The sequence below is a fragment of the Ornithorhynchus anatinus genome, chromosome 4 (genome assembly GCF_004115215.2).
Source record: "Ornithorhynchus anatinus isolate Pmale09 chromosome 4, mOrnAna1.pri.v4, whole genome shotgun sequence".
In the NCBI taxonomy this organism is placed as follows: domain Eukaryota; kingdom Metazoa; phylum Chordata; class Mammalia; order Monotremata; family Ornithorhynchidae; genus Ornithorhynchus; species Ornithorhynchus anatinus.
Genome location: NC_041731.1, coordinates 28,325,247 through 28,345,643, shown reverse-complemented (window position 1 = coordinate 28,345,643; position 20,397 = coordinate 28,325,247). Strand labels below are relative to the sequence as shown.

General features: G+C 43.5%; 1 protein-coding gene and 1 non-coding gene across 3 annotated transcripts in view; both read left to right on the top strand.

Annotated features, from left to right (window-relative positions):
• ASTN2 (astrotactin 2) overlaps positions 1-20,397 on the top strand; it is an 869,558-nt gene that overhangs the window by 214,870 nt on the left and 634,291 nt on the right. The window lies entirely within an intron of this gene.
• Positions 1,128-1,265, top strand: LOC114811617. The gene has a single exon (XR_003759313.1). It is a non-coding gene; the product is annotated as a small nucleolar RNA SNORA7 (small nucleolar RNA).

Genomic DNA, 20,397 nt, shown 5'->3' with positions numbered 1-20,397 from the left:
ACTATGTTCCAAGCACTGTTCTAAGTGCTGGTGACAATACAAGGTAGTCAGGTTGGACATGGCCCCGTCCCAAGTAAGGCTCACACTCTTAATCCCCATTTTACAGATGAGGTAACTGAGGCCCAGAGAAGTTAAGTGACTTGCCCAAGGTCAGAAGACATGTGGAAGGGCCAGGATTAGAACCCATGGCCTTCTGATTTCCAGGCCTGTGCTCTATCCACTAAGCCTCACTGCTGATCCCTTTCCTTCTCTGCAATCTCACATTTCTTCCTGCCTTCAGGACATTTCTACTTGAAGAAATCCTGCCAACACCTCAAACTTGACTTGTCCTAAAGAGAGCTCTTCTTCCCACCCAAACCCTGGCTTCCCCCTGATTTTCCCATCATTGTAGACAGCACCACCACCATTCTCCCTGTTTCACCAGCCCATAATCTTGGCATTATCCTCGACTCATCTCTCTCATTCAACCCACATATTTAACCTCACCTAATCCTGTTGGTTCAACCACGCAAAATCACTGAAGGCTCACACTTTCCTCTTCATCCAAACTGCTCCAGGACTTATCCTATCACACCTTCATAAGTTTCCTTGCTGACCTCCTGCCTCTATTTCTCCTCTCTCCAGTCCATCTTTCACTTTGCTACCCAGACCATTTTTATACAAAATCATTCAATCCATGTTTCCCTTCTCCTCAAGAATGCCCATCCACCTCCACATCAAACCCAAAGTCCCTACTATCAGCTTTAAAACACTCAATCACCTTGCCCCCTTACTTTGCCTCCCTAATTTCCTACTACCATCCAGACTGTATATTTCACTCCTCTATTGCCAACTTACTCACTGAACCTTGATTTTATCTTGCCACTGACCTTTCACCCACATCTGGCTTCTGGCCTGGAACCCACTCCTTCATCTCTGATAATTACTCTCCCCACCTTCAAAGCCTTATCAAAAGCACAGCTCCAAGAGGACTTCCCTGACTAAGACTTCACTGTGTCTTCTCTCATTCCCTTCTGTGTCACCCTCACACTTGCATTTGCACTTTTTATTCACCATCCCTGCAGTCCAGTCCCACAGCCCTTGTGTACATAACCGTCATTTATATTTAGGGTCTGTAGTTCTCATCTCCCCTCTCAGGGTTGCACCTGGAGAGTTTCCAGGACTCTATGAGTTTTGACTATGAGAGGGAGAGTCAAGCAGAGGCATATCCATTCCATTCCTAGCTTGGGTAGTGACTAGTGAGTGGAAGACAATCTGCTACAAGTCAAAACTCCCCTGTGCTAGACAGCAGCGGCATGGGAGAGAGTCGAGGGTGGAGACTCAAGGTGGAAGGAGGAAATGGTAAACCATTTCTGTATTTTTACCAAGAATGGATACAGTACCAGAACAATTGTAGATGAAGGTGGGGCATTCTGGGAGAGACGTGTCTGTGGCGTCACTATGGGTCAGAGACGACTCGACAGCATAAGACAAGTTCCCATCTAGACAGTAAGCTGGTTGAGAGCAGGAAACTTCTCTGCCAACTCAGCCTGCCAGTAGTGTCATATTGTACTTTCTCCAGTTCTTAGTACAGTGCTCTACACCCAGTAAGTGCTCAATAGCTATGATTGATCAAAAGCCTTATCATCTCAGAAGAGGATCAGGAATTGTTCATGGAGAGATGGGGTAGGGAATAACTCCCTACCTCTGCCATAAACTCAGCAAAGTATATCCCAGGTATGCCAAAAAGATAGGCATTGGGCTGCCAAATATCCAACTGATATGATTAATGCAGGTTGTATTTATGGAATAGTCTCTTCTGGGGGAAAGGAAGTCCCCAATGCAAATGATGACCTACTTGCACATCCTTGTCAATAAATAATGCAGAAGGGAACTGGGGTCTGAGAAGTGGGGTTTTAGTAGATCATATGTGACTAATCCAGGATGCCTTGATGAGGCCAGTGAAGTCTGGAAAGAAGCAAAGAGTGGGGAATGAACTGAAGAAGCCCTGACCTGGAGTTTTGATGGAAGAGGAACCCAGGAATAACAAAGCAGCCTCACTGACCCGTATCTGATCAAGGTGCACTCTGTCTCTGGGGAATGTTGGGGGAGTAGGGACAGTGGGGCATGCTCAACCCAATCCTGAATGTTTTCCCTTGGGTGTTCAGTGGATCATCCACAATAATTGATCCTTATTGGTCATCAGGTAGTCCTCGGCTTTTTACTTTTATCATTAAGTAGAATGGTAAAAACACACATTATTATTAATAGTAACAATTTATGATTACATAATAGGGAAAGAGAATGGGCTTGGGAGTCAGAGGACCTGGGTTCTAATGCCGACTCCACCACTTGCCTGAAGTGTAACCTTGGACAGGTTGGGTTTTCTTTTTATGATATTTTGTTTAGCTCTTAATTTGTGTCAAACACTGTTCTAAGTGCTGGGGTAGATACAAGTTAATAATATGGACACATTCCCTGTCCTGCATGGGGCTCACAGTCTACAGGGAAGTGAGAATAGTCACTTCTATGTGCCTCAGTTCCCTCACCTGCACAGTGAGGATTCAATGCGTTTTCCCTCCTACTTACACTATGAGCCCGATGTGTGACAGGGACTGCGTCTGACCTGATAAATTTGTACCTACCCAGTGCTTAGAACAGTGTTTTATGCATAGGAATTGCTTAACAATGCCATTAAAAAACCCTACTTATTATCATTACTTTGTGCCAATTGCTATGCAATGTCTTGAGGTAGATACAAGGTTATCAGATTGGACACAGTCTCTGCCCCATAGTCTGAGAGAAATAAGCAGATACTCATCTCCATTTTACAGATTAGAAAACTGAGACACACAGACATTAAGTGATTTGCCCAGGGTCATACACAGTAGACAAGTAGAGGAACCAAGGGGTAAACCTACGTCTCCTCCCTCCCAGGCCTGGGACCTTTCCATTGTAGCTTTGGATCCATCTATCCAGGAAGTGTTTTCCACTTTATCACATCCCTTTCCCAAGCAATCAATGGCTCATTGCTTCTTCCTTGATTTTATTTTTGAAAGGATTGTTTCTACTCTAGCAGCCGGAATCCTCTGTCAAATCAATGGATTTTTCCTAGTTTTCTTTGAGTGAGAGTCTCAGCCTGCTGTTCAGCTTCCTCTTCCCTTCTCCAAGGCCTCTTTGAGATCCTTCCCTGTCCGCTCCCATGTCCTCCATCCCACTGATCGCCACTGCTGGCAGCCCTGGGCCTGTCACCTGCCAGGCCAGGTCAGCCACCTAACTACTTTCAGAAAATCTCGACTCCAACACTCACCTGCCTTCTTTAGCCCAGTGTCCAGCTGCTGCTGTGGACAGTCCTGCAGCCCCAACCCTTCTGATATCATGCTGTGTTGATCTCTCAACTGATGTTTGGGGCCATAATTTGAATATTGATTGTCTGGGTCTCTGCCTCACCTCTCTTGTCAGATTAAAAGCTTGCTGAAGGGAGGGACTGTGTCTACTTGCAAATGTGAATCCCAAGAGTGTCTGGGATACAGAAGTAGCATGCCTTAGTGGATAGAGCACAGACTGGGGAGTCCGAGGGACCTGGGTTCTAATCCCAGCTCTGCCACATTTCTGCTGGGTGACTTTGGACAAGTCACTTAACTTTTGAGGGCTTCAGCTACCTCATCTGTAAAATGGGGATGAAGACTGTGAGCCTCTTGTGGGACAGGGATTGTGTCCAACCTGATTAACTTGTATCTACCCCAGTGCTTAGAAGAGTGCTTGGCACATAGTAAGTGCTTAAAAAGTACCAGGTTTGATGAATAATTGCTGACTGACTGACAAGGAACACCACCAAGGAAACTGGGATACAAATAGACTGTAGAGAAGCAAGGTGGCTGAGTGAGAGGAATAGTAGATAATGAGCTCCAGGGCCCTGAATTCTAATTTTAGTGACTCGCAATGGGGTCTGAGCTTTGGAGTTACTGATGATGATAATAATAATAATAGTCTTGTGGTATCTGTTAAGCACTTACTCTGTGAAAAGTACTGTACTAAGTGCTGGGGTAGAAACGAAATAAGAAGATTGGTCACAGTTCCTGTCTCACCTGGAATTCATAGTCTAGAGTCCCATGTGTGCCACCTGCAAATTATCTCCCAGTACTTAGGACAGTACTCTGCATGCAGTGAGTGTTTATTAAAGAGTATTGCTACCAAGGAGGAGGGAGCTAGGTAATGAATCCCAACTTTACAGGTGAGGAAACAGAGGTAATTGATAGAACCACACTTGTATCATCATCATCATTGTTGTTACTACTACAGCTGCTACTACTACTCTACTCTAATACTCTACTCTACTACTACCACTACTACTCTTGGGTTTACTAAGTGCCAAATGCTGAAAGTAGAAAGAAGATCATTACCAGTATTTCTGGAGAGTCTAGTGGGTGCATAGAGCTGTACTGAGGGCCTATGGTGTGCAGAGCCTTGTACTAGGTATTTGGGAGCCTACAAAGAGGTTAGAGAAGGTAGAGTCCTTGGCTCAGAGGAGCTTAAAATCTAATCAGAAGCAGTGTTGCCTAATGGATAGAGCAGAGGCCTGGGAGTCAGAAGGTCCTGAGTTCTAGTCCCAGCTCTGCCTTTGTCTCCTTTGTGACATTGGGCAAGTAAGTCATTTCACTTCTCAGTGCCTCATTTACCTCATCTGTAAAAAGAGATTTAAGACCTTGGACCCTATGTGGGACAGGGACTTTGTCCAACCCTATTCCCTCAAATCTACCCCAGTGCTTCGTATACTACCTGGTACATAGTAAGTGCTTAACATATACCACAGTTCTTTGTTATTATTATTAGTAGTAATAATAATAAAGAGGATTGTGATTTTTCACTGGGAACTGCCTGGAAGACATGTTCACTGTGGGCAGGGAGCATGTCCACCAACTCAGTTTTATTATATTCTCCCAAGTGTTTAGTGTAGTACTCAGCACACAGTAAGCCCTCAATAAATGCCACTGATAATGAAGATGATGGCATTAACCCATTCACAGCACTGTGCAGACAATTGTGATTCACCTCATCCCTGTGTTTCCAGCAACCGTTAGACCTGGAGTTTGAGTATCCAAATTACTATGTATGCATCAGGGGTTATCACTAGTTCACTGGGAATAGATTATGTGAGGTGTTCGTGAAGGAGGTAGGTTTGGTTAAGAGAAATTGCAGGATTTGAGTGTTTTGTTTTTTGCAAAGCAAAGCAGAATGGAATTATTTATTCCTCTGCATAAATATGAATGAAGCTGACATCCCACAGGGAGCATAGAAGTGGGAGTGAGATCCTTGTGTGGCTGTGGCAGGGCCATGCCTGCTGCTCCTGGTGATCCATTAATCAGAGGGGAACAGGAGACATGTGAACTGTGAAATTGCTAACTCCCCAGAGTCTGGAACAGCAGCCGAGCACAGACTCGATTTCACAGCTTGAGGATGGCAGGGAGAGGGGCTATGGGGAGGGAATGGTACCTGAGTCAGAAGCCTTGGAGAACCTGATCTCCTGTGTACTGACAGTCTGGGCCTTGGGGATTAGGAGGGAGGGTGGAGTTACTTGGCAGGTTGGCTGGGAGAAAGAGAAAGAGTAATGAGAGGGGGAATCATGCACTGAAAAAAAAGAGGTGGGGAGAGAACAAAACAAATGAGAGAGATCAGATGGAGGGACGAGAGAGTAAGAGGTCAGAGCTTAAGTAGAGAGGTGGAAGCGAAGAAGGAAACATGGGAATGCAGAAACTCTTGTTGTGTCTAAATCAGGCAAGTACTTCAGCTCATCAGGAGATTTAGGTCCAAGGTTCATGCAGGCATGCCTGGGCTGCCTGACAGATCCACATTTCTACCCAATGGCCTGGGTGACCTACCTAGGCCCTGGTCCAAAAATTGCTGGCAGTGGGAGAGAGGAGGCTTCAAGGCCCTGCTTGGTCAGCAGTTTGTTCCACATTGCTTATCCCAGTTTTCTTCCAACTTGTCTTCAAAGGGACCTGATGGGAAGCTGAGCACTTTGCTCTATTTCCTCCTTTAATCCCCTATGACACTGCTGCAGGGCCAGAGAGGCCAGGACAGAAGAAAAGCAGTATTCCCAAATATGGAGCTGGGAGTCAAAAGTCCTGGGTTCTTATCCCAGCTCTGCCACTTGCCTGCTGTGTGACCTTGGGCAAGTCACTTACTTCTCTGTGCCTCAGTTTCCTCAACTGCAAAACATACTCAGTACCTGTTCTCCCTCCTACATAGACTGAGCCTCATATGGGACAGAGACTGTTTCATAACTGATTAACTTTTATCTATCCTGTACTTAGACTAAGCCTCGACACCTAGTAAGTGCTTGACAAGTACCACAAAAAAAAAAAAGGAAAAGGGGAAGAAGGGAGAGGGAACTTTTTCCTATCAGAACTGCTTGGTCCTCTACTACTTTGCTCCCCTTCATTCCCAGGTCACTACTCTCAGAAGGGAAAAGAGGATTCAACAGAGGAATGGGATGAAGTTTTGGTCTCTCACTGCACCATCTTTTCACGGCTGCCTTTACAATGACATGTTCACCAGGTGCAATGGTGAAACTCTGGCATGTGATTAATGGCTTCATTAGAGCTGGAGTTACTCTGCATGCACCAGCTGGGACCAACTCTGTCCCTCCATGGGTGCTGCTGCTGCTGCTGCTGCTGCTGCACAAATACTTGTTTTGATTTCCTCTTCCTCACTTTCCTCCCACCACTAGTTAACTATATATTGACAGATGAGGAGACTCAAGAGAACCAGGGGGAGAGTCAATTGGCCACTGCTGTTTCCTTGCTGGGAGAGACAAGGGAAGATGTTCCATTTTAATTTATTTCTCTTCCAGGTTGGAATGTTGAGTCCTCTCCATCCCATCTCCTGCCAACTAGCTAATGAGGATATTTCCAGAATTGGTAGAGCTCAGTCACTAAAGCCCTTGTGGTTGAGAGTTGGCCTCCCTTTTACTCTGGTTTAGTGGAAACTCTGTGGCGACTAGAGATGATCCCTTATTATAATCCCAAGTAGCAGAGAAAATTATTAATTCCATTTAGGATTCAGCCTGAATGCACTGAATTAATATAAGAAGTTATATTAGTCACCATACCACTTGATTGGAAAGAGTAAAATTTTACATTTAGTGAGAGGAAGAAATTGCATTTATTTTCTCAGAATGAGCCACCTGGTGGGGATGAGGAACTCAGATAAATAAAGTTGGGTTAGTAAACTAGAGGTATCATTAACAATAGAAGGAGTCTTAAGAGGACGGCTGGTAAGACCAAAGGGCAGCCTGACCTAGCGTAAGGAGCTTGAGCCTGGGAGTCAGAGGACCTGAACTCTAATTCCGACTCTGCCACTTATTATTATGTTGGTATTTGTTAAGCGCTTACTATGTGCAGAGCACTGTTCTAAGCGCTGAGGTAGACACAGGGGAATCAGGTTGTCCCACGTGGGGCTCACAGTGTTAATCCCCATTTTACAGATGAGGGAACTGAGGCACAGAGAAATTAAGTGACTTGCCCACAGTCACACAGCTGATAAGTGGCAGAGCTGGGATTCGAACTCATGAGCCCTGACTCCAAAGCCCGTGCTCTTTCCACTGAGCCACGCTGCTTCCCACTTATCTACTATATGACCTTCCACAAGTCACTTAACTGCTCAGGGCTTCAGTTACCTCATCTGTAAAATGGGGATTAAGACTGTGAGCCCCATAGGGGGCACAGACTGTGTCCAATCTGATTAGCTTGTATATACCCTAGTGCTTAGTACAGGGCCCATTACATAGTAAGTGCATAACAAATACCATTAAAAAAATGGTGGTAGGGAAAAAGATAAAGAAGCTGAGGGAAGGAGTCTGAGGTATAGAAAATTTAGTGTATGGGTTGTAAAGAGAAAGCTCCAAACTACATGGGAGGAGTTGGAACAGTAAACTCATTATGGGCAGGGAACGCGTCCACTAATTCAATAGTATTTATTGAGTGCTTACTATGTGCAGAGCATTGTACTAACACTTGGAATGTACAATTTGGCAACAGAGCTAATTCCTGCCCATTGAGGGGTTTACAGTCTAATTGGGGAGACAGAGAAAAACAATAGCAATAAATAGAATCAAAGGGATGTACACCTCATTAACAAAATAAATAGGGTAATTAAAATGTATACAAATGAGCACAGTGCTGAGGGGAGGGGAAGGGAGAGGGGGAGGAGCAGAGGGAAAGGGGGGAAAGGGGGCTTAGCTGAGGGGAGGTGAAGGGACAGCGAGGCAGCAGAGGGAGCAGAGGGAAAAGGGGACGCTCAGTCTAGGAAGGCCTCTTGGAGGAGGTGAGCTCTCAGTAGAGAGACCGCTCAGTCCGCTAATTCTCTTGTATTGTACCCCCTAAGCATTAGTACAGTGCTCTGCATATAGTAATCACTCAATAAATATGAATTTCTGAGTCATCGATCGGAGATTCAGGAGTCTCTGTCCTACCTGCACTAACTGAGGAGTAGCACATCAGCCCACAGTATTGTGGATGGAAGTGATCTGGCTCGTCGCAGATTTTCAACAGAGATCATTGGTGCAGTGGAAAGAACATGGCCCTGGAAGTCAGAGGACCTGGGTTTTAATTCTGGTTCAGCCACTTACCTGCTGTGTGATTTTGGGCAAATCATTTAACTTCTCTGTGCCTCAGTTCCCTCATCTACATAATGGGGATTCAGTACCTGTTCTCCCTCCTATCTAGCTTGTGAGTCCCATTTGGGTCCTAATTATCTTGTATCTACCCAGTGCTTAGTTCAGTACTTGGCTCCAAGTAGGTACTTATCAAATACCACAATTATTATTTTTATTATTAATGCTATCATTGAAGGCATATTAAAGGGGAAAGACTCTTGAGTTTGACCACTCAGTAAAACAAACATTTCTGCTGTTAGACATTACTTGCCAATTTCACCCAGCATTTTAGAATGCTGAATGCATGAATTCACTCCCAATCCACCAGACTCCTCCTCTTTAAAATCTTCTGAAAACCTAGCCTATCCATGAGGTTTTCAATTGTCCATTCAATTGTTTGCTTTGATTACTCTATTTGAGTATTTTTTAATCTTTTCCTCATTCCAATCTAAACTCAGTGTGAGTAGAAATTTGTTACTGCTTTGTACTTAGTAGAGTGCATTGCACCTGTGGATTTCCAATAAATGCTATGCTACCTCTACTGCGGCTACTACCACTCCTCCTGTGAATATTTCCCAATTAAAATCCATTTTTCCAGGTTGCATTCCTTCACCATGAATGAATAATGACATTATTCTCAATACCCTTAGGATTTATGCATATTCTCAACACAGGTTAACTTACACTTATTTAGCAATTGATCCTTCTTTGCTCCCACTCTCAACAGCTATACCATCATTTCTTTCTGCTCCAACTACTTGTTTAACTATCAGCTCCTTGAGGGCATGGCAGGGACTGGATCTCTTACTTTATTATTCTCTATGCTCAATACAAGTGATTGATTGACAAACCATTGCAGTATATCCCATACCCATTGAAAATATGAAATGGAAAGATACTTGGGTCTTACATCTAGAAAGTTTGTGTCTCATCTGATGAACTCAGATAGGCAGAACAGCCTGTTTTTCTTGGATTGGATGAAATAAGTGGAAATGTTACCTAGACTAAAACCTTTCTCTCTCCAGTCTTGGGTATTTTCTCCTGAAGGGCTTTAGTACAGTGATCTGCATTCAACAGGCATTCCTTAAAAAAAAGATTGATTGATTCAACCACCTTTGGAGAGAAATTTAATGTAAAAGAGGAGAAAAAGTGTTTCAGAAGAAACATTTGCAGAAATGTTGAGAGTTTGGAAGTGTAGAGTGGCTTTTCCTCTTTGTCTTTGGTTTTACTTCTGAGGAGTCTGCTTTTGTCATGGTTTTGTGTGGATTTGTCAGAACTTTGCCATTATTTGAATATTGTGGATTGCTGGGTTTTCATCCAGATTTAATAATTAATGCCTTGTGTGTTGGCATGAAGTCCATCCAAGCACAATCATAAGCAAATAAAAAATAAGCTGTGAAATGTTGGCTGGAGCAGGAAAACAAGTAGTCACACTCTATAAAACCCAGGCCCACAGTTTCCCTCTGCTTGCTCATAACCATAAATGTTTGATAAAGCATTTTACTTATTTATAATTCTGTCACTGCAGATAGGGACATTTTGACCATACTCTGCTTACATGTGGATATCCTGAAGGGAGAAAATTAAAGAGTCCTTTCTCCCCATATTAGGAACTTTTTTGAGAGTTTTTATCAAGTTTATAACTTTCATTGAGGGCCTGAGTTTCCTCACCTACGAAAGTGGAGTCAGTGAGCCTAGAACAGACTCTTGGCAAATTGGCAGCCTAAGAAATCAGACAGCAAATTGGGGAGGCTTGTTACAGCAGAAACACTGAACAGAAATCAGTGCCTCACCCACTGAGCTCTAAACTAAAGATGAGAAAGAGAATCAGTAGGGTTTGTCCAAATTGAGAACTAGCACACAAATCACAGCTCTGTTGTTTGGAGCCGAATTCCACGCTTAGGCATTTATTTATCAGTGTTTATTTGGGAATTTACAGAACTTTGATTTTCAACAACTCTCCCCTCAGTGTATCAGGGTACTGACCTCAGAGGTGAAAAAGGCTTAGAAAACACATCAGGAAGGCTAAAAAGGCTCAAGGACATAAACAAGTAATTGCTGAACACCCATTTAATGACTGGAGTGTAAATTCATTAGAAATGTATGGATTCCTTCTCCCCTTAAAATGGTCTCCACTCTGACAATTAAGGGGAAGTTGCTGAGGGCAAAGCGGAGTTTTGAGCCTGATTGCCATAATTGAAAAAAAACAACAGGCTGGAGAATTTCAGAACAGAATGAATTCTTCATCATCCCTTCCACTTCCTAATTCTAACCACAACACTAAGAGTCAGAACCAGTGGTCCAGCACTGAGTTTTGATGTCTCCGGATTGAGCACACTTTTGGGAATCTTGGCATCTCCTAAGACTCTGCTGGGTGGCTCTTCTGAACTCCCAAAAATCAATAAAGACACTAGTTTTTTTTTTCTCCCCCACTCCCAGGCTGGGGCATAGCCTGCCAGGATTTTAGATATCTGATTTGCTGAATTGGAAACACCAGCCCATGTGAGACACTGCTTGGAGAAGCCGTGTGGCTTAGTGATAGAGCATGGGCCTGGGAGTCATAAGGACTTGGGTTCTAATATCGGCTCCAGCACATGTCTGTTGTGTGACCTTGGGGAAGTCAGTTATCTTCTTTGTGCGTGCTACCTCATCTGTAAAATGGGAATAAGAGTGTGATCCTCAAGTGGGAGAGGGACTGTGTCCAACCTAATTAACTTGCATCTACCCCAAGGCTGAGAACAGTGCTTGGCACATAGTAGCACTTAACATGTACCATAATTATTGTTATTAATATGAGATCCCCAGACTACTGATCCCAATGATACACATGCATCTTTCAGGAGAGAGGCAGAGCAGTGTAAGAGAGTGGTAAAACTAGCAGGTGAGAAGAGAATCTAGGAAAGTTGTGTTGCTTGGACCCCTTCTGCCCTTTCATTGACTCATGATTGATGGCTTCGGGTTCGGGGTGGGGGTGTCAACCAAAGATAGATCCTCAGAGATAATGCTGACTCCTATTGAATTGTGAAAGAGAGACCAGTAATAGACCTCAATTGTGAATGCACTAGAGATCACATCTACTGTGAAAAGGATTTAGGATTAAAAAAACACGCTAAAAAGTGCTCAGACCCCTTCCCTCCCTTCTTGTGCCTACACCAGTCTTCGGTGTTACAGTGTTTTAACATTCCAACCATATCTAGCCATGTTCAAGGCCATATACTCAACTAGGATATGTGTTTCTATGAGACAGTGTGGTTCAGTAGGCAAAGCTAAGTCCTAATCACCCTCTGCTATTTGATGTTTGTCTCTGAACATAATAAATCACATTAATACTTCCCCAGAAGGAGGAACAGTGGTGTTTTCTCTCTCCTACTCCCTAGCTTTCTTCCAGGAGATTACCTGACATCTCTGGAGGCCTCTTATTCACTTCCCTAAGTGTGACCTGTCTGGATAAAATCACAATGTCTCTGAGCTGGAGAGGACAGCAGGCTGGGTGGTGTGGGGAGATCCTGCTAGCCCTAGTTTACTGCAGTTAGCTTTTGCTGTAGACAGTAAGTTTGTTATGGGCAGGGAAGTGTCCACCAACTCTGTTGTATTATACTCTCCCTAGTGCAGTGCTCTTCATATATTAAGCACTCAATAAGTATCATTGATGATGAAGTATCATGTCAAAGTCAGGCGATATTTGTTTCAAATATTGGTGGATGGAGACCTTCCAGATTCATGATTCTGTCTTGAAAGGATTTATCTGCAGAAATTATTATTCCAAATGAAACTGACTGTAGTTTTATAGTTTTATAATATAGATATCCCTGTGACTGCCAAGTAGTTTCTATGCCAACACAGAAGTCTATAGAGCATTCATTGTGGTCAATCTTTTGGACCTACCACAGATATAATACTTAATTGCTAACCAGCTCAAAAAATCCCAACTACCTGCCATCAAGTGGCAAGACAAGACCCCAGACAGTGATGTCCTTGAACACAGTTAAGGCCATCAGCATTAAAACAATCATCCTCACATCACATTGTCACTGGGAGGGACATGTGATTAGAATAGACAACAGCAATGCTCTTTGGTGTGCTAAAAAGATCTGACAATAATCAGGGCGGACTGAAGAAAAGCTTCAAAGACACCATGAAGCTAATCCTAAAACAATGTGGCATAGCTGTGGTCAGTTCAGAGACAGTTGCAGAAGGCAGATCAACTAGGTAAACAGCAATTAGAAATGACATGACATGTCTTAGAACAGAGTCTTAGGGGAGATTGTGACTTCAAGATAAAAGAAGGCAGCACCAGGCACAGTGTTGGAAGGGCCATCCTTTACAAGAACCACAGTTTGGAAAGGACTGCACTTTGGCCTTATCAGCCTTGAGAAGTAACGTGGTCTACTGGCTTGAGTTCTGACTCCCAGGCAGATGACTTGAGTTCTAATCCTGGCTCTGTCACCCACCTGCTGTGTCTCCTTAGGCAAGTTATTCTGGCCTTAATTTCCTCATCTATACAATGGAGTTTCAACACCAGTTATCTTTCCCTCCTAGACTGGGAACCCCATGTTGGAAAGGACTATGACCAAGCTGATTACTTTATATATCTATCCCAAGGCTTAGTACAGTGCTTGGTACATTGCAAATGCTTAATAAATACCATAATGATTATTATCAGCCACATGCACACGCACCTTTGGTAGAATCCTCTTTGAACCGAAAGGATAGATTATATATGTATGTGTACATAAATGGAGAGAGGGAGATATGTAAATATGACTGTATCCTTTCTGCTTCCCAAGTTTATTGTTGTGTTCCACAGTGCCACATCTGTTAGGCTTAGGCTAGGAGCATAATGGGTGCTTCATGGGACCTGACCAACTCAATAGACTCCCTGGATTGACCTTCAGATGAGGAGCTGAACTTCATCCTCAATATCATCTCTCTTGTAGTCTGGGCTGGTTGCTCCATTTTCTGTACTGTTTGAGATTTTCCAAGAGCTGACTTTTGCTGAGCCTTTGACCACTTACTTTGACATATTTGAAGCTACCGGGGCCCCCTTAAAAACTCCCGGACTGGGAATCTGAGAGTGTGGTACCCGAAGTTATTCTGGGAGGTCCACAAAAGCCCCTTGTTTCACTGGATCACTCATGTCAGTATGATGTACCTGTGACCCTGTTTTTTCTGCTACTTTCACTCAATTAGCCAATGATATGTATTGAGCACTTACTGTATCCAGAGAACTGTACTAAGCACTTGGGAAAGTACAATACAAAAGAATGGTATGTGCAATCCCTGCCCACAAGAAGCTTCCAGTCTACAAAGGGAGGCAGATATTACAATATATCAGACATGGGATTAATAGTAAAGTGTAAGAATATTTACAAAAGTACTGTTGGGTTGGTATGAGTAACAAAGACCTTAAGGGGTACCCAGCCGAGTGTATTGTCGATACAGAGGGGTGGGTGGAAAGGGAAAATAAAAGTCTTAGTCTGGGAAGGCTCCTATAGGAGATGTGACTTCAGGAGGCTTTTGAAGATGGAGAGAGGGATGGACTGTTTAATCTGAAGTGGGAAGCAGTTCCACGCTAGATGAGATAGAAATACAGAGAGTAGGTTGGTGTTAAAAGAGTGGATTGGGTGGTAGAAGGAGATCAGAGAGGTTAGGTAGGAGGAAGAGAGTTGATTGGGTGGTGTGAGCCCCATGTGGGACAGGGACTGTGTCCAATCCAATTACCTTATATCTACTCCTGGTGCTTAGTACAGTGCCTGATGCATAGTGCTTGCCTAAGAAATGCCACAATGATTATTATTACTGCTATCATCATTAAAGCCAATGGTAAGGAGTTTCTATCTGCTGTGGAAGTGGATAAGAAACCTTTGCAGATATTTGAGAAAGTGGGAAGATATGGACTGAACAATTTTTCAGAAAAATGATCCAGGCAGCAGAGTGAAGCAAGGATTGGAGAGGGAAGAAACAGGAGACTGAGAAGTCAGCACCCGAAGTGGGATATAGCATTTGGATCATTGCAATTTTAGAATGTTGTGCAAGTAGAACTGATAGGATTTGTTGACAGACTGAATATGTCGATTGTAAGAGAGCGATGAGTTAAGGATACTGTCAAGGTTTTGGACTTGTGAGATGGGGAGAAAGGTGGCGCTGTCTACAGTTATAATGGATGGGTGTGGGAAAATGAGGAGTTCTGTTTTGGATATGCTACATTTTAGGTGTCAGCAGGGCATCCAAGGAAATACCAAACTGCAAGGATGAGAGAGATCAGTGTTGTAGATTTGTAAATCCTCCATGAAGAGATAATATTTGAACCAATGAGTTCTCCAAGGGAGCGTGTGTAGATGGAGAATAAAAGGGAACCCAAGATTGAGCCTTGAGGAGCCCTAATAAGGGATGGGAGGCAGAGGAGGAGCCTGTGAAAGAGACTGAGAAGAAGCAGCCAGTGATAGAAGACCAGGAGAGGATGTTGTCAGTGAAGCCAAGGTTAAATAGAGAAGCAGCATGGAGCAATGGAAAGAATCGGGGCCTGAGAGGGGACCTGGGTTTTAATTCTACCTCTGCCAATGCTCGCTGTGAGATCTTAGGCAAGTCACTTGCCTTCTCTGGGCCTCAGTTTCCTCAACTGTAAAATGGGGATTAAATACCCTTTTCCCCTCCTACTTAGAGAACCCCATGGGGGACAGGGACCATGTCCAACCTAATTAACTTGTGTCTACCCCAGTGTTTAGAACAGTGCTTGGCACAGAGTAAGTGGGTAACAAATACAATACCCATAATGATAAGAAAAAGAATTGACAATGTTTCCGGGAAAAAGAGGTGGTCCACAGTGAAGAAGATAGCAGAAAAGTTGAGGGGGATTAGGATAGAGTAGAGGTCACTGGATTTGGGAAGAAGGAGGCCATTGGTGACCCTAGGAGGAGAGTTTTGGTGGAGTGAAGGGAGTGGAATCCTGATTATAGGGGATCAAGGAAGAGTTGGAAGAGAAGAAGTGGAGGCAGCATGTGTAGGCAACTACTCAAGGATTTTGGAGAGGACTGTAGGAGGGAAATGGGGCAGTAACTGGGGAGTGTGTGGATTGCTGCTTCCAAGACTCTTGCAGAAATGCCAGGACTCCTGTCTGTCACGTGTGCTTGACTCAACTAAACACTGTCATTAATAACCTGCTTCTGAGTTCACAGGATGCTTTTGGTGATGTGAGATGGGGAGGGCAGATGGTGGTGAGGAGTAGGGAGCAGAGGAGGGAGGGCAATTGAAACTCTGTCCTGACTTGACAGTTATTGATCTTTCCCTCGTCTTCATGGAACATGAAGCTGAGATTTCATCATGGGTACATTAACTACAAACAGGGATGCTTCCTCTTGAGGGTTTTATTTAATTTTTCAGTTATACCATAACCTTAACATCATGTGCCACCTGGAGCTGTGACATGGCAGAGATTCACCCAGTCCACTCCCTTTTAATGAAATGCTTGAATTCAAGGAGACTCCGTGTGGGTCGAGGACTTGAGAAGAGTGTGAGGCAGGGTGTTAGCTGATTATGAGGCTGTTCTAACAATATTCAATGAGGCCCTTGTGGAGTAGGAAGAGGAATCCTACCCCTAAACCACTATTCCTTCACTCTAATTGTGAGATCAATTCCCTTCACACCTTCTGAGACTTCCTGAGGACTGACACACCTAGATGGTAGGATGTGGGGATCTGGACTGGATCAAGGAGGAACCAGGATATGAGTATCTCAGCAAAATCTGAGGTGGGCATGTAGCCTGAGGTAATTTACTGAATAAAGCATTAGTCTTGGAGTCAGAAGGACCTGAGTTCTAATTCTGGCTCTACCATTTTTCTGCTGAGTGTGACCTTGTGCCAGTCACTTAACTTCTGTGTACCACATTAACCTCATCTGTAAAATGGGGAGCAAGACTGTGAGTCTTATGTGGGACAGGGATGGTATCCAATCTGTATCCAATCTACCCCATTGCTTAGTACAGTGCCTGGCATATAGTAACTGCTTGACAAATACCATTTAAAAAAAACCTCTTAGCTTGGAGCCTAGCTTCTGCTACCTACTTACCCACTGCTCCTTCTCTCCCCATCTTTCTCCCTCTCTACTTCTTAGTGATATTTACTGTATTTGTGCAGAGCACTATACTAACCCTTGGAAGACTACAATAGAATTGGTGGACAATGATCCCTACTCACAAGGAGCTGATAGTCTACTGAAAGAGCTTACAATCTAGTGGACTTCTCCCACTCCTTCTTTTCTACCCACTTCCTCTGAGGCCTGAGTTGGTTTCCTTTTGGTGTCACCCACCTAATCACCAGGTCGGTGGCACTGGAAAACAGGGAAGGGAGGGTACTAGAATCATCCAGTCTCCTTTAGGGTCCTTGAACCTACAATGAAGTTCACTTCCAGCAGGTATGTATCCCCTCTACTCACCCTCAAAGTTTTCTCTGGAACCTCCCCACTTCTTCCTCACCCCAAACGGTTCCAGCCTCCAGTTGTTCATCCTTGCTTAGAGGACCCTCTACCCCAGATCCCAGAGGAGGAACTGATAGATGGTTATACTGCCCCTATATCTTATGAGCCAATCCCAGCCTAACCATGCTTTTTCTGGTCAATCAGGATGGTATTGCTGACAACTTTCTACTCTGTGCTCTCTCAGTTCCTTCTGGGATTGTGTAAGTGTGACACTCCGCCCAGGAGTATCATGGGATGCCCAGACAGGGTTAAACATCCCCAAAGGACACAGGGAGCTACTCCTGAAACAATGTTTCCTGCTTTCCTGACTAAGTTTCAGGCCCTGTCAGAAGAGTACCCAACATTTACTCTGAGAAGGCCTGGTAAGCCAACAGCAGATACCAGATAACCCATGTTGGTGTTTCATCTTCTGCTATGTGTTTATAATTATGGAAAATTATCTTAATTGCCATGATGAAAGGAGGGAAAATAACTGCCCAAGTGAAGACTCCATGAGAGATAGCTTGCAGTTATTCAACAGTAGGACTGCGATTGTGGTTTTAATTGGAAAAGGCCTTATTAATACAATGCTTATTCTTTTCATATAATAATAAAAAAATGGAAGCACTTTTTGCAGTTACCCTACTCTAAATGAAATTAACATTCCATGGCATTTTCCAGTAAATGGTTAGTTTGCACACATGAGTGGAAACAGTTATCCAGGAAGTGATTGAGAGTACCGTGACTGGAGAGAGGATGAGGGAGGGTCAGTGATTGGAAAGGCGGAGAGAGTCTAGAGTTATTCCTCCTCGATGGACCTCCATTCTCTCCTCTTGTTCCTCCTCCTCCTCCTTTCCACCTCCACCAGCACCTCTGATGCCTATGGTTACCAGGACAGAGCCTCATCTGATTGAAGGATTCTGGGAATTTGTCCTTTTGCAAGAGGTCTGGAAGGGGGTGGAGACTGATGACTTCTCTGATGGATAATAATAATAATCATGGATCTTGCCCTGTTTGTAGATGCAGGGCTGATTTCAATCATTCAGTCATCTTGAGATGGGGGGAAAATCACCCATGCACCCTGTTTCTTATTCTGTCTTTATGTTTCACACACTCACAATAACTTAATGATATTATGCAAAGCTTTTTGTATAAGTGCAGTTCCCCATAACCCCTACTGCTGTATAGCCTCTCAGCCTCTGCCACCACCTCCACAGTCTTGTCCCTCCCACTGTCCAGTTAGGGTTAGGTACACATTGAGTACTTGTGGTAGGTCAACTCCAAAACTGTGACTTACAAGCCTCCATACTGCCACCATCTTTGTGAAGGACAATCACACTTCGATCTTTGAGTGGATCCCTGTGGCTGCTTTATCTATAAAGACTCAGGTGTCTGCTATATTTGAAAGATGCTGGGACACTCCTAGAATGCATGGTGGGATGAAATTGCCACCATCATCTTTGTAAAGAGCCACTCCCTCTTCTGGCATGTATCTTGAGGTGATGGTTTTTGTTGCTTATCTTCTGAAACAGGCTCTGTCTGAGTGGGGATGATTGAAGTCAGATCTGGGCCAGCCTTGGTTGGCACAGTAAGGTGGCGGAGAAGATTATCAAAAAGTCATAAGCAATGGCCAAGGGAAAATATGATTTAACCATCCTGATTGGGGCCAATGGCCTTTTGGCTGTCATGGAAAGTAGGTCCCAGAGCATTCTAGTATAAGATCAGAAATTGGCTTTTCCTTCATAGTTAAGACTCAGAATCAGTGTGGAAATGGACCAAAGCATGCTAATGAGAAAATGAGTCATTGTTTGTAACTTCATCAGGCATATTGATAGAGCCTAGGCATTTATAATTATTATTAGCAATAATAATGATAACAAGAGCAATAACTTGTTTTCTTGGTTTGAGTTTAATTCATTCCAGATTGTCTAATGTCATGATCTATTCCTGAAATATTAAGTCTGTAATGAAAGCTGGCATGTGATATTTCCAACTGTTATAATGCATGTGTGAGAGAGTGTATGTTTCCTGGGGATTCATTGTTTTTACTCAGATAACAAGGATAGCTATGAATCGACCCCTTAACGTGGCAGGAGAATTTGTGTATACTGATGAAGCTTAAAGCTATCCTATATAGAGTTACCCATAATAGACAGGTCTAAGCTGAAGCATCAGACAAGGTCGATTCACCTGTGCTGGGCAGCATCAGCATGGGAAAAAATAAAAGGCAGATGATCACGTGATCAAATTGTTGATCACAGACAACAGCAGAGACTCAAGTTTTTACTGCATGCAATAAGGCAATGGTAAACCACATCTGTATCTATACCAAGATAAATTGGTGGTTACACATAACAGAATGACTTTATGACAGAAGATGGAATGTTCTGAAGTGGTTATGTTCATGCGGTTGCTGTGTGTTGTAAACGACTTAACGTCATTTGAAGAAGAACAACGAAGATAATTCATACCTGTGCCGGTGGCCTGAGGAGCACTGTGATGCTTAAAGTTTTCATTTTAAAGTCATTGGAAGCCTACATCAGGCAATGAAAAAGAAACCTATGGAGATATCTTACTCTTTTGAGTTCAGCTGGCTAGGGAAAGGAATCAGCCACATGCCCTCCAAATGATAGCTTCAATTTTGCCTTAGTTTGGAAGCCTCATGAAGGCAGGTACAATGTCTTTTCCTTCTAGTGTCTCTTCCAAGCACTTATATATGATTTGTTTCTTGATTCATCATCAATATCATCATCAATCAATGGTATTTATCAAGCACTTCCTGGGTGCAGAGCTTTGTATTAGGTGCTTGGAAGAGTACAATACAAAAAAGGGGGTATTGATGATCCCAGCCCCCTTACAAACTACCAGGGGATGCAGACATTAAAATAAATTACAGATAGATATATATAATTGCTCTGGGGCTGGAGGAGGAGTAAATATCAAAACCAATATGATTGAATGAATGAATTAATGAAAGTGCTAAAGGGGGAACAGACCCAAGTCCATAGTTGAAGTAGAAGGAAAGTTAAGAAAGGGAAGTGAGGGCCTAGTCTGGGAAGGCCATTTGAAGGAGATGTGATTTTATAAGGGCTTTGAAGATGAATAGAGGGGTGGTCTGGTAGACATGAAGGATGAGGACTTTCAAGACAGAAGATGGGTAATAAGTCGGTGATGAGAAAGATAAAATTTAGTACTGTGAGAAGATTGGAGTTAGAGGAGTAAAGTGTGAAGGTTGGCTTGGAATAGATCATCAATGAGGTATGGTAGAAAGGGGAAAGTCCACTCAGTGCCTTAAAGCTGATAGTAAGGAG